General features: G+C 43.6%; 1 protein-coding gene across 2 annotated transcripts in view; it reads left to right on the top strand.

The window, feature by feature from the left end:
- The first annotated feature begins 379 nt into the window (after positions 1–379).
- Positions 380–14,772, top strand: part of klhl4 (kelch-like family member 4) — a 65,473-nt gene continuing 51,080 nt past the window's right edge. The window contains exon 1 of one of the 2 annotated variants that reach the window (XM_056600625.1): positions 380–824. The gene's annotated coding sequence lies outside the window, so the exon portion shown is untranslated. The remainder of the gene's footprint in view (positions 825–14,772) is intronic. The other variant, XM_056600626.1, reaches the window with a different exon arrangement.

Below are 14,772 nucleotides of genomic sequence, written 5' to 3'. Positions count from 1 at the left end.
ATTTGTAATTTTTATACAATCTCTTTAACACATGAACAAACTGTCTCTTAACTGGAGATACGTAATTACTAATAGAAGTGATAAGATAGGAGAGATTTTTATAGAAATGAAAGTATTAAGGACTTAGTAGTGGTACTTACTATGAGCTTATCTCTCTCCCTGTGTGTGTGTGTGTGTGTGTGTGTGTGTGTGTGTGTGTGTGTGTGTGTGTGTGTGTGTGTGTGTGTGTGTGTGTGTGTGTGTGTGTGTGTGTGTGTGTGTGTGTGTGTGTGTGAGAAAGACACACGCACGCACACACACACACACACACACACACACACACACACACACACACACACACACACACACACACACACACACACACACACACACACACACACACACAACTGCACAAAGGTCTGCTCCTTTATATCACATTATAACCAGGACCATTAGTATACTTGGAAATTTGGAATTACAGCTTTATGAAATGCCATAGCCTTCATATATATAATGAACAAATACCTACTTTGAAATGTAAACCTTGTGAAATCATGTTTTGCTTAGAACTCAGGAAGCGGCCCTTCTGTTCCTGTTGAAGCAGTGAATAGGAAGGAACATTTCACGGGTTTCCTGTTCGAGAGGAAAATACTCAGCTTCCTCCCTTGAGAGGCAAATATATTTGAATTTGAACGGGGACATTGGACACAAAAAAATATCCTCTGGAGTTGGGATGTCACAGTGTTCAGTGAGGATCTTGTTTAGCTATCTTTGTTCAAGGACTACCTTCGATTTGGAAGATCAGCGGAAGCCTCAGGAGGAGCCCTTTTGTGTCTGTTTCCAAGGTAAGACAAAACCTAGAGGCTAAGAAGTATCTACAATTAGGTTGCAGTCTTATTACGGAAGGGAGATTTACACAGTTGGCTACCACAAAACTGTTCATTTTGGTCTTGTTCTTTAATAAATATGTTATAGGAGTTCTGTTGCGACTGCAGTCAATCCTCCTCTTAACAAGATATATTATTATTATTGGTTCGGGAGATCTCTATGGGATATAGATTCCGTTTTCTCTGTACAATTTTGCCCCATCCCATGGGGCCTCCAGTGGGGGGGGGGGGGGTTCCCTCCAGGCTGTGATGGTAGCGCTGTATCAACAAGGTAGTGATGGTCATTTCTGGGATGCATCAGAAACATTGAGATTGTTGTTTGCATTTTATTGTGATGTCTCAGATTTGAGAACACCAGCTAACTTGTGCATGCCTGTGTGCGTGTGTGTGTTCTTGTGTGTGTGTGTTCTTGTGTGTGTGTGTGTGTGTGTCGGCATTATGTTATTTGCTGACCTTTAGCACTTTAACTTGTGTTCCTCTTCAATATGGACAAGGTCACAGAGACTGTATATGACATATCTCTGTGCGACAAAATAATGCATTTGGAAAGGCAAGCCCTTTGATTCATAAAATATATTTAATGCAATAATCTTAATACTTTGCACTAATCATTTACTGTACTCATATTTTCCCTTGAGCCTGTATGACAGTGATAATGATGATGTAGCCTAAGTCATGACAGGGATGGTACTGATAATGATCAGGACATTGATGATAGTGATGTCAGTAAGAATAGGGGTATGGATGACGACATGATGATAATGGTGACCGTGGTTATGGTTATGATAATGAGAAGATGGTGACAGTGACAGATGATGACAGTGACAAATGGCGACGGTGATTATTAGGTGAGTGCAGCGCTCAACCATTGTTATTCTTAAGCTTTATTATTTCTTTCTTTCTCATTTATTTATACTTTTTCAGAATCAACAGTTCAATTTCATAACTGCTTTGTATATTTGCCGTTGGTCTTCCATTAAGGCTGAGCGTGAGGACGTCTCCCGCCTCAAAGAGTGTGTGACGTGATGACGTCATCGCGCTCTAGCTTGTGCCAATCACAATAGCAAAGCACATCGGTAGTTTCTCTGATGCTAAAATGATTAATTGATTGGAAATAAGACAATATATCGGGCATATGTGAGCGGGGCTCCCGTTTATATGGCTAGAGATATGTCATATGAAAGCTGAGACTCCAAGGAGTCCAACGGTACAAGCCCTTGCGTTTTGTGAGTTTAACTCGATTAACTAAATGTGAAAGAATAACGTCAATAACCCCCCCCCCCCACACACACACACACAACAGTAACACTGAGCCAACATTTATTTTCGCCTTAAACTATGTGGCTTTACTAAAACTTATTTTCAACCTCACTTTTCATCACAGCACTCACCGCATTTTCTACAGGAAATTATATTTTCAAGTTATTATAATTGTAATATTCATTGTAATCAGGTGAGTGCTACATGCAGCGCTAAACTATTTTTTTCTTACGTTTTATTAGTGTGAATTTATTCCAATTTGATTTTAACATCTGTGTCTCTGTTCAAATCTCTCACTTGATTAAAGCTATTCAACATTTCTACTGCCTACTACTACTACTATTCCTACCACTACTACTACCATTACTGCTACTCCTTTCAATACAACTACTTCAGCTACTACTACTACTTCAGCTACTGTGACTATTTCAGCTACTACTACTTATAATTCAGCTACTACTACCACTTCAGCTACTACTACCACTTCAGCTACTTCTACTTCAGCTACTACTACTAATTTGTCTTCAACTACTACTTCAGCTACTACTACTTCAGGTACTACTACAGCAACTACTACTGCTACTTCAGCTACTACTACTACTTCAGTTAGTACTACTTATACTTCAGCTACTACTACTTCAGCTACTACTACTACTACCTTCAGATTCTTCAGTTCAATTGATTTTACATTTCTTCATTTTCAGCAATTCTTTGCGCTTTTCATTCAGCCGTCAGCATTCACACGCGTTTTCTGAAGGAAATGCAATTTCTAGTTAGTGTGAATGCTGTAGCATTCACACTCTAGATTTTGAAATCTTTATTAGTGTGAATGCTACAGCATTCACACCACACGATAGATATTGAAATCTTCTAATTAGTGTGAATCAGGCACGGCGCCAGGATTCCAGTTGTGGATGGGCCAGACCAATTGTGGGTGGTCCTTAAATTAAAAACGTTATCAAATCCCTGTTTAACCTTACACAAATGACTGACTAATATACTGTTATATTATCTGTGCATTTAGAGTTTTGAATAGCTTGATGTTCTTTAAATATTTCGTTGCATTGTAAAAGGTTTCAGTGCATAGGACGGACCTATCCCTTAGAGGCCTTTATACACTGCCAAGCCGGTCGGGTCGCGGCTTGGCACGCAAGGAACGTTCTTCTGCGTCTTTCTCGTAGATCGCACCATCTTTCAACGTTTTACATGATGGTCAGCAGTGCGTGGATTTCACCGTCTCTCCAGTTAGAACTGCTGATATCGCTGCGTTATTGTCTCTGTTGTAGAGACAACGCAGCAACACCTCTACCCAAGACCCCCCCCCCCTAAACCGCGGCGCGTCTAATCGAATTTATATCAAAAAGAAACCTCCAGTATGTGCAGGGTCCGGGAGTGTAAAAACGTCTCTTGGCTCTGACCAAAGAAGAGCGCTTTGGAATCTCCATTACGCACCATATCTGGCTGTGCTTTAGCGCGTCACTCTATAGATTTACGGCCTAGAGACTGTAAAAGTGGTCAGGAATCGAATATTTCCCACATAGTTGAATTATGCTTGTATAACATGAGGCAGACTATTTCATAATTCTGTTTAATTGTTTTAAGTTTTCAACAATATTTCGATATCATTAGCAACAGACTGAGCTTGGCTTATTATACAAAGAAGATGCATTCAAATGTAGCCTATAGGCTACTATGAGATAATAATTAATACTAATTATTGCCTACCGCGATTTCACGGTCATCCACGAAGATAACAGCCCTTTAAGCCATATCGGATCAAGCATCAATATCAACAAAGTTTGCTGCATTTTTTTAAGAAAAAGTGGGGTCTGTTGAACAGTGGGTGGTCCTAGGTCAGTTATGCCACCCATAACGCCTTGCCAGGTGTGAATGCTGTAGCATTCACACTCTAGATATTGAAATCATTATTAGTGCGAATGCTGTAGCATTCAAACTCTAGATATTTAAATCTTTATTCTTATTTGTATTCTTCTCCCTCCAGTTTTTTGGTCTTCAACTGCTCTGCCGTACTTTCAGCTCCAGAAACCATTCAAATATTAAACGTTCAGCTCTTTAACGACATGATGGCTAAATATCAGTGTTTTTCAACTCTTTTAACTTTTTTAACTATTCAGCGTTTCCACTTTTTTTTTACCATGGGAGTCATTTCCTCTGGTACTTCAAAGGCCCTATTTTAACAGTATGAAACGCAAGTGAGAAGCGCCAAATGCAAGTAGCTTTGTGGGCGTTTCTATGGCGATGTTGCTATTATACCAGCAAACACCATTTGCGAATTCCAGGGCTGGGACCTGGACTGCTTCAGGGGAAATGGGAGACTCAGGGAACTCAGGGGCTGGGACCCGGACTGCTTCAGGGGCTATGGGGAACTCGGGGAACTCCGGGGCTGGGACCCGGACTGCTTCAGGGGACACAGGGAACTCTGGGAATTCCAGGGCTGGGACCCGGACTGCTTCAGGGGAAACGGGTGACAAGCAGAAGCCTGCAGCGGCGAAGATGAGGTAGAGGGCGGGCCCCTTCTGGAAGGTCTTGAAGGTTTGGAAGGCGGAACCCCTCGGGAAGGCAAGGTAGAGGGCGGGTCCCTTCTGGAAGGTTTAGAAGGCGGCACCCCTCTGGAAGGCAAGGTAGAGGGCGGACCCCTTCTGGAAGGTCTGGAAGTTCTGGAAGAGGGGCACCCTCGGGAAGGAGTAGGGTTCAGGAACCGGACAGGGCTCGGGGGCCGGAGTCAGCTCAGGGGCTGGAGAGAAATGTGAACCGGATGGCACTCCAAACTCACCATCCCCACTCTGATAGTCCGTAAGGCACTCTCCAACCCGGGCCTTGAAGCGACAGCGCTGCACGTACACAGCCTCCAACAAAAAGAGCGTCCGCTGGGTCCAATGATGGTCGGATCATTCTGTCAAATTTAGCGGGTGGCAGGCAGGCTGGTAGGACCCAATCGCAAACAGTTCAGGTAAAAGGATAATTTATTAACTCAAAAGGCAAGGAACACGGGTTACGCGGGTAACACAGAGAACACCGGGAACACAGGTAACGCACAGGACACAACTCACCACAAACTAAAATGATCCCACCAGGAACAAAGGAAAGACAAGGGCTTAAATACCACACACACAGGGCACGCAACGAGTAACAGCTGAAACACATTAGGGGAGGGAGCAGTAATCACACAGGAGGGAAACCTGACATGGGGAGAAACAAGACAGATACCAAAGTAAAACAGGAAACACACCAAAACAAGACAAGGAGACAGACCCTGACATATACTGTATATGAGTTCAAGGTGTATAATGCGTATATTCTGCATGTGTATGCATGTCGGCCACACTACAAGGTGTGCATGTGTGCAAGTGTGATTTAGCCCCCACCATTGTCCATCTGAATCTTCTTTATGAACTCTTCGGCAGGGGTGTTGAAGTGTACTTTTACCGTATCCGGTCGGCAAAACTCAGAATTCATCTTTCTTCTCCAGGAAAGACTTCAGTGCAGTTCTTTGTTCATTTCTCAAAGAAAATGATAACTTCAAGTCTTGAAGAGTCGCGGCCAAAGCCGAGTCGAACGACAGCTGTTTGCCAGCAGCAGCAGCCATTATTGTTTACCTTTAACGAGGGACCGTCGCAGCTCTGTCGTCATTCGGCTCGATACCGCCCCTCACGATCTGATTGGTCTTTCCCATTTTCTGTTTCCAGCAGCGAAAAACTACGACAAATTTGCTGCCGCTAGGGGCGTCTAGATTTCTAGGCTAAGGGTTGCCGTGTTACCGGTAACACCGAGTTATTATTACCTATTCTTTCCAGTAATAAAAAAAAATATCTGTAAAAATGTATAATATAATTATAATTAAGAAAATAAAAATTTGTTAAATAGGCCATAGTTCTGCTCTGTGCGGAAGAGAATTGGCGCGCTTCCTTACAAGATCGGTAACCATAGCAACGCCGGTAAACAAACCCAGCGAAGCCCAATCCCTACGAGAGCTCCCCGCGCTACAGCCATCCGGAGGCGCACAGAGCCGTGATATTATCTATAACATTATATTATACTATTATGTATAGAACGTTATAAGACGTTGTCACCGAGAATTGGCGCTCTGCCAGACGCTGTCACCGAGTGTGAGAGGAGAGTTGACGGAGAATATGGCGATTTACCTAGTTTCAAAGTTTATACCGTTGATACTCGGTAATACCGGTGTTGACACGAGTGTATTACTCGGTGTGAAAATGTACACACCGCGACAACCCTATTGGGTACACTTATGTAAGATATCCATCCATTCAACGCTGCATTACAAGTGTATTGTTGAAAATCCTATTCGAACAATAAAAGGTGAAAACCACAGTTTTGTGTTTTGGCTTGTTTTGCAAAACAGCGTTGGAAACACCTGACCACCAGTAAACACTCGCGAACGACCAATGTAGACTTCACTCGTTAAAACATCATAAGCAAATTGCCCGCAAATTAAATCCCCTACAGTTTAGGATAATCACACAGGTTATGCGAGAACATATTTATGTCAGGATAGGCATACCAGGCTCCAAGTCTAACGTCACATAGGCCTATGTCAATCTGACAAAACAACTATAACCCCATTGGCATAGCATCGTACCGTATGTAGCTGCTAGCTTTAATCTATATATACAATGCATACTAGCTGGAGCACCAACCAGAATCAGATCAAAATCGCTTAGGACCATGGGTAACCATAGGCCAGGTCATCACGAGCAAACAAAACCAGCAGCAAAGTTTACGTAAACCAATTTCTTACCTTATGTGGCCCTCCAATATGCAGGTTGGATGATGTATCCATATCGTTATCCAGTGTCACAAACATGCTTTTAAGGACCGGAAGCAAAAGGACCGGCTATTTTCTGAATAAAAATGTCAATTTTGGCTGTGTGTCTTGAAACTTCTCGATTATAACGCTGTGTACAGACAGCACACGTTCACCCTCCTCCCCCTCCCCCTTCCCCCTTGCGCCTATCGCATGATTTTGACCCGACGATTTCGGTTGAGTATGTGGGGATTTTTTATTCGTTATTGGTTTGCACATTATTAAAAGTGGTGGGGACAAAATTCGTATTTTAAATAGTATTGGGGACATGTCCTCCCCGTCCCCCCCGTAATCTATGCCTATTGCAAGTCAACAACGTCATCCTCAGCACTTGATATAAGCAGCTCAGCCTGCGACACCCGTTCAGTAGTCACTTATCTCCTTCCTCATATTTTCTATCGCCTTCAAAACTGCATCAAATCTTGACGAAAACTAATTTTTCATAGAGCTTAAAGCAGTCAATATTGCGCCTTCATTTTCTCCCACAAGTTCACCTTCTCCGCTGGCCTCCTCGGCCTCCTCCGCTGCAACCGCCGCCATGTTGTCTTTGTTAGCTTGCTTTGCTTCGCTAGGAACACGGTAGTCCGTTAATTCGGCTGTGTCGGAGACGCTTGGCCGTTGTTTTTGCCACCCTTCGGCATCGCGGCATAGACTCCAACACATTCAAATTATTTTGTTGCAAATGAGTTTTCAGTAGAAATTATAGTAGCAAAAGCAGAGAACTTTGAAACACGAAAATGCGGTGCGTGCTGTAGTGCAAAGTGGTTGGAAATATTTTTTACTGAAGCCACATAGATTAATACATAAAGAAACGTTAAATGGCTTAAATCAAGTGAAGTGATTTGATCAAAAGATCAAACGTCTAAATGGAGTAAAGAATGTAAAAATGAAAACCATTTAAGAAAATGTAAATGGTTGAAAACAAATAAAGTGAAAGCCCCAATGAAAAGCGCAAAGCATTGCTAAAAATGCAGAAATGTAAAATGAATTGAACTGAAGAATCTGAAAGGTCAAATGTATTGCCCTGCACTGCTGGTGTGTGTGTGTGTGTGTGTGTGTGTGTGTGTGTGTGTGTGTGTGTGTGTGTGTGTGTGTGTGTGTGTGTCTTTAAGAGAATAGCGAGCCGGTGCCTGATTAAAAATAGCCCAATAGAGCGGGAAAAACGGCCCAATCTGGCAACAATGCCCGAACATCCTACAAAATTAGCCAAATCTGGAGGGAAAGACCGCCCAATCTGGCAACACTGCAGAACTTCCTCACGCTCCAGCGTCAACGTAAATCAATGAGACCAACTGAAAACGAAGCCGGTATGAGACTAAAACTGTGATTCTGAATGAAGTATAAATGATATCGAAATTCCGTTATTATTGAAGATACAAGTGTGTCGATTTTTCAAACTGTTTGAATGAAGGTAAACGGTTGAAAAATGATTGAGTTACGATGTCTTAAAGGTTGGGTATGGGATTTGCGAAACGCCAGCAGATTTTGAAAATACACAACTCAAATGGTCCTACCCCCTCTCCTTCAACGCTGACTCTGACTCCACCCATTCCAAGTACCTGGACGCGTAATCATGCACGAGCGCGAACACAGATGCGCGAGAGCGAGCCAGGCTAGCGTAGGGTTTTCCTTCTCTTTGCTGGTGGTGGTGGTGGTGGTGGGGATAGTAGCGTCTTGTCTGCCATGGAAATTGTCTTCTACTGCTAGGTCCAAATGTGGATTAACTAGTTCCAGTAGCTACCGCAGGATAATAACAAACAGGAGCTTGCTCTGGGTCACGAGTACTGCACGAAGGGGTCGCACGCGGGGCGTGGGGGAGGGGGAGTGCAGTACGACCGTTTGATTGACGTACTTACGGTCCAATGCAACTTGGTGGCTCTGGAAATCATTGGCTGGAGTTTTTCGAGCCCTGCCCGTTCCACAGATGATTGACTTGTTTAATTTTCATGTCAGTACTTCTAACTCAGTGGCTGTAAGTGGGTTATGATAAGGATTTCAAGTCATTTTGCAAAAATTGCCAAAAAAGCGAATTCCATACCCAACCCTTAAAGGTACGAACACACCAAACGCGTACCCCGCGTACGACGCGTATAAAATCGGCAATTTTTCCATAGGGAACCATTGGTTTACGCGCGTATGAGCTGCGTACACGCGTTACATGCGCTAAAGCAACATTTTACCCGCGTTAGCGGCGTATGAGCTGCGTACATATAAGCGCGTACATATACGCGCGTACATATACGCGCGTACGCGAGGAGTTAAATTTTTTAAACTTTTTACGCTCATACGCATGACGATTAGCCGCGTTGCCCAATCAGCGTTGAGCTTGACCCGACGTCACTGGCAGAGAGTAGTGAGCTTGGACAGAAGCATACGGCCGACATCTTTCTTTATTCTGTGTGGAAATAGTAACATAGTTACGCCATTAAATGCTTTTATGGAAACATTTTTAGCGAGAAATGTGCATTTTACTTTCATAATGTTCGCTCTGTGAATGTGAAGGATGTTTGGTTTGATAGTTATGACGAAGAGGGAACGCTCCGTTCACTTGCATGGACAGAGTCTCTGGTTACTAAGCAACCTCAACGTCTTGGCGGATTATATATCTGCTGATCAACACTACGAATGCTGGAAACACACCAGACACACCATGTGAAGTTATTTAACCCAATTATTGTTATTTATATCCGAGATTATTTAATCTAACCCGATCTAAACTCTATCACCCAAACAAGGCGGCGTTTGGGTTTCCTACCTCGGACTCCAGCGCAGCCACGGCAGACAACTTTCTTTATTCTGGGTGGAAATAGTAACATAGTTACGCCATTAAATGCGTTTATGGAAACATTTTTAGCGAGAAATGTGCATTTTACTTTCGTAATGTTCGCTCGGTGAATGTGAAGGATGTTTGGTTTGATAGTTATGACGAAGAGGAAACGCTCCGTTCACTTGCATGGACATGGACTCATCTAGGCGCGTAGGAGCGTAGGCGCGTAGCTGCGTAGGACAATTTTTTTTACACAAAATGGTCAAGCAACATTTTAGCTGCGTTACGCACGTAAATCTTACGCGGGTTACGCGTTTGGTGTGTTCGTACCATAAGAAGTGGAGTGTCAGAATGGGCAGACGTCTTCAATAAAAACAACTGAAAACGAAGCCGGTATGAAACTAAAACTGTGATTCTGAAGAAATTTTAAATGATAATGAAATTCCGTTAGGAAATTATTGAAGATACAATTGTGTAGATTTGTTAAATGGTTTGAACTAAGATAAACTAAGATCAACGGAAAATTGATTTAGTTACGTCTTAAACTGTTTGAAGTACCGGACAATATCATTGACAACCATGTTAAAAAATATATAGTATTTTAAAGTACAATATCTTAAAAAGTAGAAAATATTTGAAAATTTTGAAAAGAAGCGCACGATTCCAAGCTATTCTGAACATTTTAATTGGAAATTTAATTGGAATGGAGTCTCTTGGTGAAAAATTGAGGAAGAAGATCCATAAGTTTGCAGAGAATAATAAAGAGGAAAGAAAGAAAGAATAAAGCTTATGAAGAACAACAGTTGAGCTTGCAGCACTCACCTAATAAAACTAACCTTGCATCGCATGTAACATCGCATTTTGAGGGACTACTTTCTCAGCAGCAGCGGAATTTTACTTTGCTCCGGTTAGTTGTGTAACCGAATCACTGCAGCAGAAATTAAACAAAGAAGCGTGGGACCGAAGCGGAAATTAACGACTAGGCAACATGGTGGTTCAGTGTGCATTTAGCAATTGTACAAATAAACGCTACAGATGGGCACCACAAAGATTCCACCAATTTCCAGTGCGAGATCCAGAAAGGACTCAACTGTGGTTTGTTGCTGCTGGCTTGGACATCGGAAACTGTTCGCAAATGGAAACTGTTCGCAAATGGAAACGATAATTTCAGACCAGACGACTTCGAGAAACCCCGCAATCTAGCGAACAAGACATCACTGAAAATGAATGCGGTGCCATCCGTCTTTTCAGATGCACCAACAGCCACTGAGGAACAGGTAATAACTTTTGGTAGGCTACTCTAGCTAATAAAGTTTGCCCCTTTCATAATGTTAGCCTACTGATAGATTGATGATGAAAACGTCAGTGGAGATAGCGGTATAGTTGCAGTTTAATGCATTTTGGAGAGTGACAACGTTAGCTAATGGTATTGAGAATGAGGAGTCACGTGGTTTTTGGGAAGGGGAGGGGTTTGAGCCCGTCCGCCATGCTGGCATCCACGGCTACCGGTTGCCATGGGCAACGTAGTCAGAGCGGCATAGAGATGGAGGAGGAATGACGCATGGAGAGACGCAGGAGACATTACGAAATAGAAATGAAGAAATACACGGAGGAGAGTAAGGCGAAGGAAAAGGGTCCTTACAGGAACAAACTCACTGCCAGCGCCAAGCAGAGGTATGAGGAGAAGCTGTCGGACTTAAACGACGACGACCCATACGAGCTACCTGCAGCAGAATGGGACAGAGACCTGGGTTCTCATTTATAAGCGTTGCGTACGCACAAAACGGGGCTGAAATTGTCGCACGTGACTTTCCACGCCAAGGTTGTGATCTATAAAAAACTAACTTGACGAAGAATGTGCGCAGCCCTAAGCAAACTCTGACCCATGCATACGCATGGTTTGAAGGAAAAGGAGAATTGGCGACACAGACGGTGTGGTGGTGAACTGAAGTCCGACTGAAGAAATGTAGAGTGAGAAGAACGATTATGTTTTATCATCGCCCTTCATACGTTTAATTTCAACCTGTATCATGCGTTAAATGTAATCAGAATAATTTATGTCAACTGCGTTATTTCTCAGTTATAACTCCAGAAACATCTCCTTAGAATCTAAATGAAAATTCAAAATGAAAATTCTCTATATTTAATCCCGTCACTCCATACTGTCCACTTAAGGCGCGACTGCATGGAATAAAGCATCTGTCCAAATGTGTCAATAACATAATATTTTTATGTGACACTGTAAACACATAATCAAATGTCAATTAAAATAAAGTGTGGAAAACCAAGCCACATACTCCTCATCACAATCGTTATATTATTGTCCGTTCCTCTTGATGCTTTTCATGACAAATCAGGCATTAAAAGGGGGTTATGTTCAAGAACATTTTACGTGGGTGATTACAAACTGATTATCCAAGGTGTTCTCGTCAGTCTTATTACCGTAACCTTATAAATACAGTGGTGAGCCCCATGCGTAATGCTGCACCATGGCACTGCTGGCACTGCTGGAGGACCATGCAAATGGCAGGATTCGGAGGGAGAGGGTCTTCAGGGACCATAACGATTTATTGATACATAAAAATATGTACCTTTATGTCAGACCACTTATTTTTTAATTCTGGGACTTCAACAAGCTTGCAGTGATCACCGGGTTGTAACCAGGATTTGGTTATAAACATGAAATCTAACTCAGCAGAAAAAATAAAATCATTTAAAATAAAAGTCTTATTAGAGAGAGATCTTACATTTAAAAGAGACATCTTAAAAGGTCTATGCTGGGCTAAAATCTTTACTGGGGTTATGGTCCGGATCATTGTTATGTTATTAATATTTCTGTGTTTAGGATTCCTGTTGAGTTTGGCCGGTAGGCATCTAATCGTTACAGGAACCCTATTACTAATGGAAATGGTGCGAGAAAGATCCGGATCCGCCTGTGTAATGATGGATTGTATAGGGAGGCTTTCCGGTGCGAGTGTCAGCGACAGATGTGACTGGCAGGAGGAACTGACGGGGGTAACAGTGATCTGAGTGGGCGGATGTTTCGGGGAGAAGGGGATAAACAGTCATGCATGTGAGGTTGATTGAACAGTGTGCTGTAGGTTAGCCGTTAGCATTTTGTTACCCCACCAGTTAGGGTGAATACCGTCTGGCCTGAATAAATGTGAACGGTCCCAAAACAGATCGAAATTATTAATAAAACCAAATTTTAGAGCTGTGCAGGTGGACTGGAGCCAGGTGTGGAGGCTGAGAAGTCTGCTAAAATGCCCCGCTCCACGGCCCAGAGAGGGGATGGGACCAGAAAAGTAGACACTCTTGTCACAGGAACTTAAAAAATGAAAGAGGTTGTAAAAATCTTTTTTGATGAGCTCAGACTGCTCACGAGCAGTGTCGTATGTTCCGACATGGACAATCACACGTCTAATTGAGGACGGGAGCGAGCGCAGAAGCCCCGGAAGTTTGCTGATGATGACAGGGACCGTGGCTCCGGGGAACGAGTGAGTTGCAGCGTTGAAAAAGCGTGTGTTCCTTATAATGGAGTCTCCGACTATTAATGTGGTCGGAAGGAAAAGGGGCAGAGGGGCTGACAGCCGTGGAACCTCTGAGCCAGAGAGTGGAATCGCGGTGTCCACGCTAAAGGGCCCAACAGGAGAGAGAGGACGCGGGGCAGCGATGTCAGCACGGGGAGCGGGACTCACCGGCTGAGGGCGAGGAAGAACTCCGGAGCGTCTCAACACGGCCTCCCTAAGGATCCAATGGCGGGATCCTGCGGCATTGTTAGCCATGGCTGGTGTAGCAGGGTCGTGCACCCATGTCGGAGCCCTGCTGTTTATGGTCGATGCCTGTGTACGGTTAAAGAAGAAGGCCACACTATTTCTATTTTAACAGTTCTCAATAAATAGTGTTAAAGGGACTCTTACCTTTGTTGCATTTTTACACTTTTTTTGGATAAGGTTAAATTGGTATTAATAAGGTAATAACACTCTAATATGCAAGACAGACCCACCAGGAGTAAAAACAAACAATTATTTTACTCTCATAATATTTAGTGAAAACTTCAACCAATAAAATTCTTCGGACCGAATGACCTTATTGGCCGACAGACCTGTCTGTTTGCTGCATGGATATATAAGGTTTTCCGTCTGCTTCTTGTGGCGCATTCGGGCCCGCGTCATCAAGGCGCGTCCTCAACTAGAGGGTTTGTTTTGATTCCACGGCAGACAGTAGCGAGTAGCGACTGACGATGGCAGACCAAAGTGGTCCACGGCGTACTGAAACTGCACCATTCAGTCCGATTAGGGGACTCATCTCGGACTCAGACTCACAGAGTTACCCTCCTCTGGAGCCTCAGGAAGACCTCCAGACTGTTGGCCACCAACTGCACCATTCAGTCCGACAAGGGGACCCGATTCGGCCTCAGAAGCCAAGTGGTCCCGCTCCCCTGGATGATTCTCAGGACCTCCAGACCGTTGGCAACCAACCGCACCACTCGGTCCGATTACGGGACCCATTTCGGACTCAGACGCGACGTTGTCCCGCTACTCTGGAGCTACAGGAAGACCTCCAGAACGTTGGCACCCAACCGCACCACTCAGTCCGATTACGGGACCCATTTCGGACTCAGACGCGACGTTGTCCCGCTACTCTGGAGCTACAGGAAGACCTCCAGAACGTTGGCACCCAACCGCACCACTCAGTCCGATTACGGGACCCATTTCGGACTCAGACGCGACGTTGTCCCGCTACTCTGGAGCTACAGGAAGACCTCCAGAACGTTGGCACCCAACCGCACCACTCAGTCCGATTAGGGGACCCATTTCGGCCTCAGACGCTACGTTGTCCCGCTACTCAGTTTGTAATGCTCATACACCTTTCTTATACTCAGTGGGACCACTGTCCTTCAACATGGGGCCTCAAAACGGTATCGCACGAAGCCCATAAAATTACAGTGAGCCACCTGCTAAATTATATATATATATATATATATAACTATATATATATATATATATATATATATATATATAGTTATATAT

Source organism: Gadus chalcogrammus, chromosome 10 (assembly GCF_026213295.1).
Source record: "Gadus chalcogrammus isolate NIFS_2021 chromosome 10, NIFS_Gcha_1.0, whole genome shotgun sequence".
Taxonomy (NCBI): domain Eukaryota; kingdom Metazoa; phylum Chordata; class Actinopteri; order Gadiformes; family Gadidae; genus Gadus; species Gadus chalcogrammus.
This window is presented reverse-complemented; position numbering and strand designations above follow the sequence as displayed.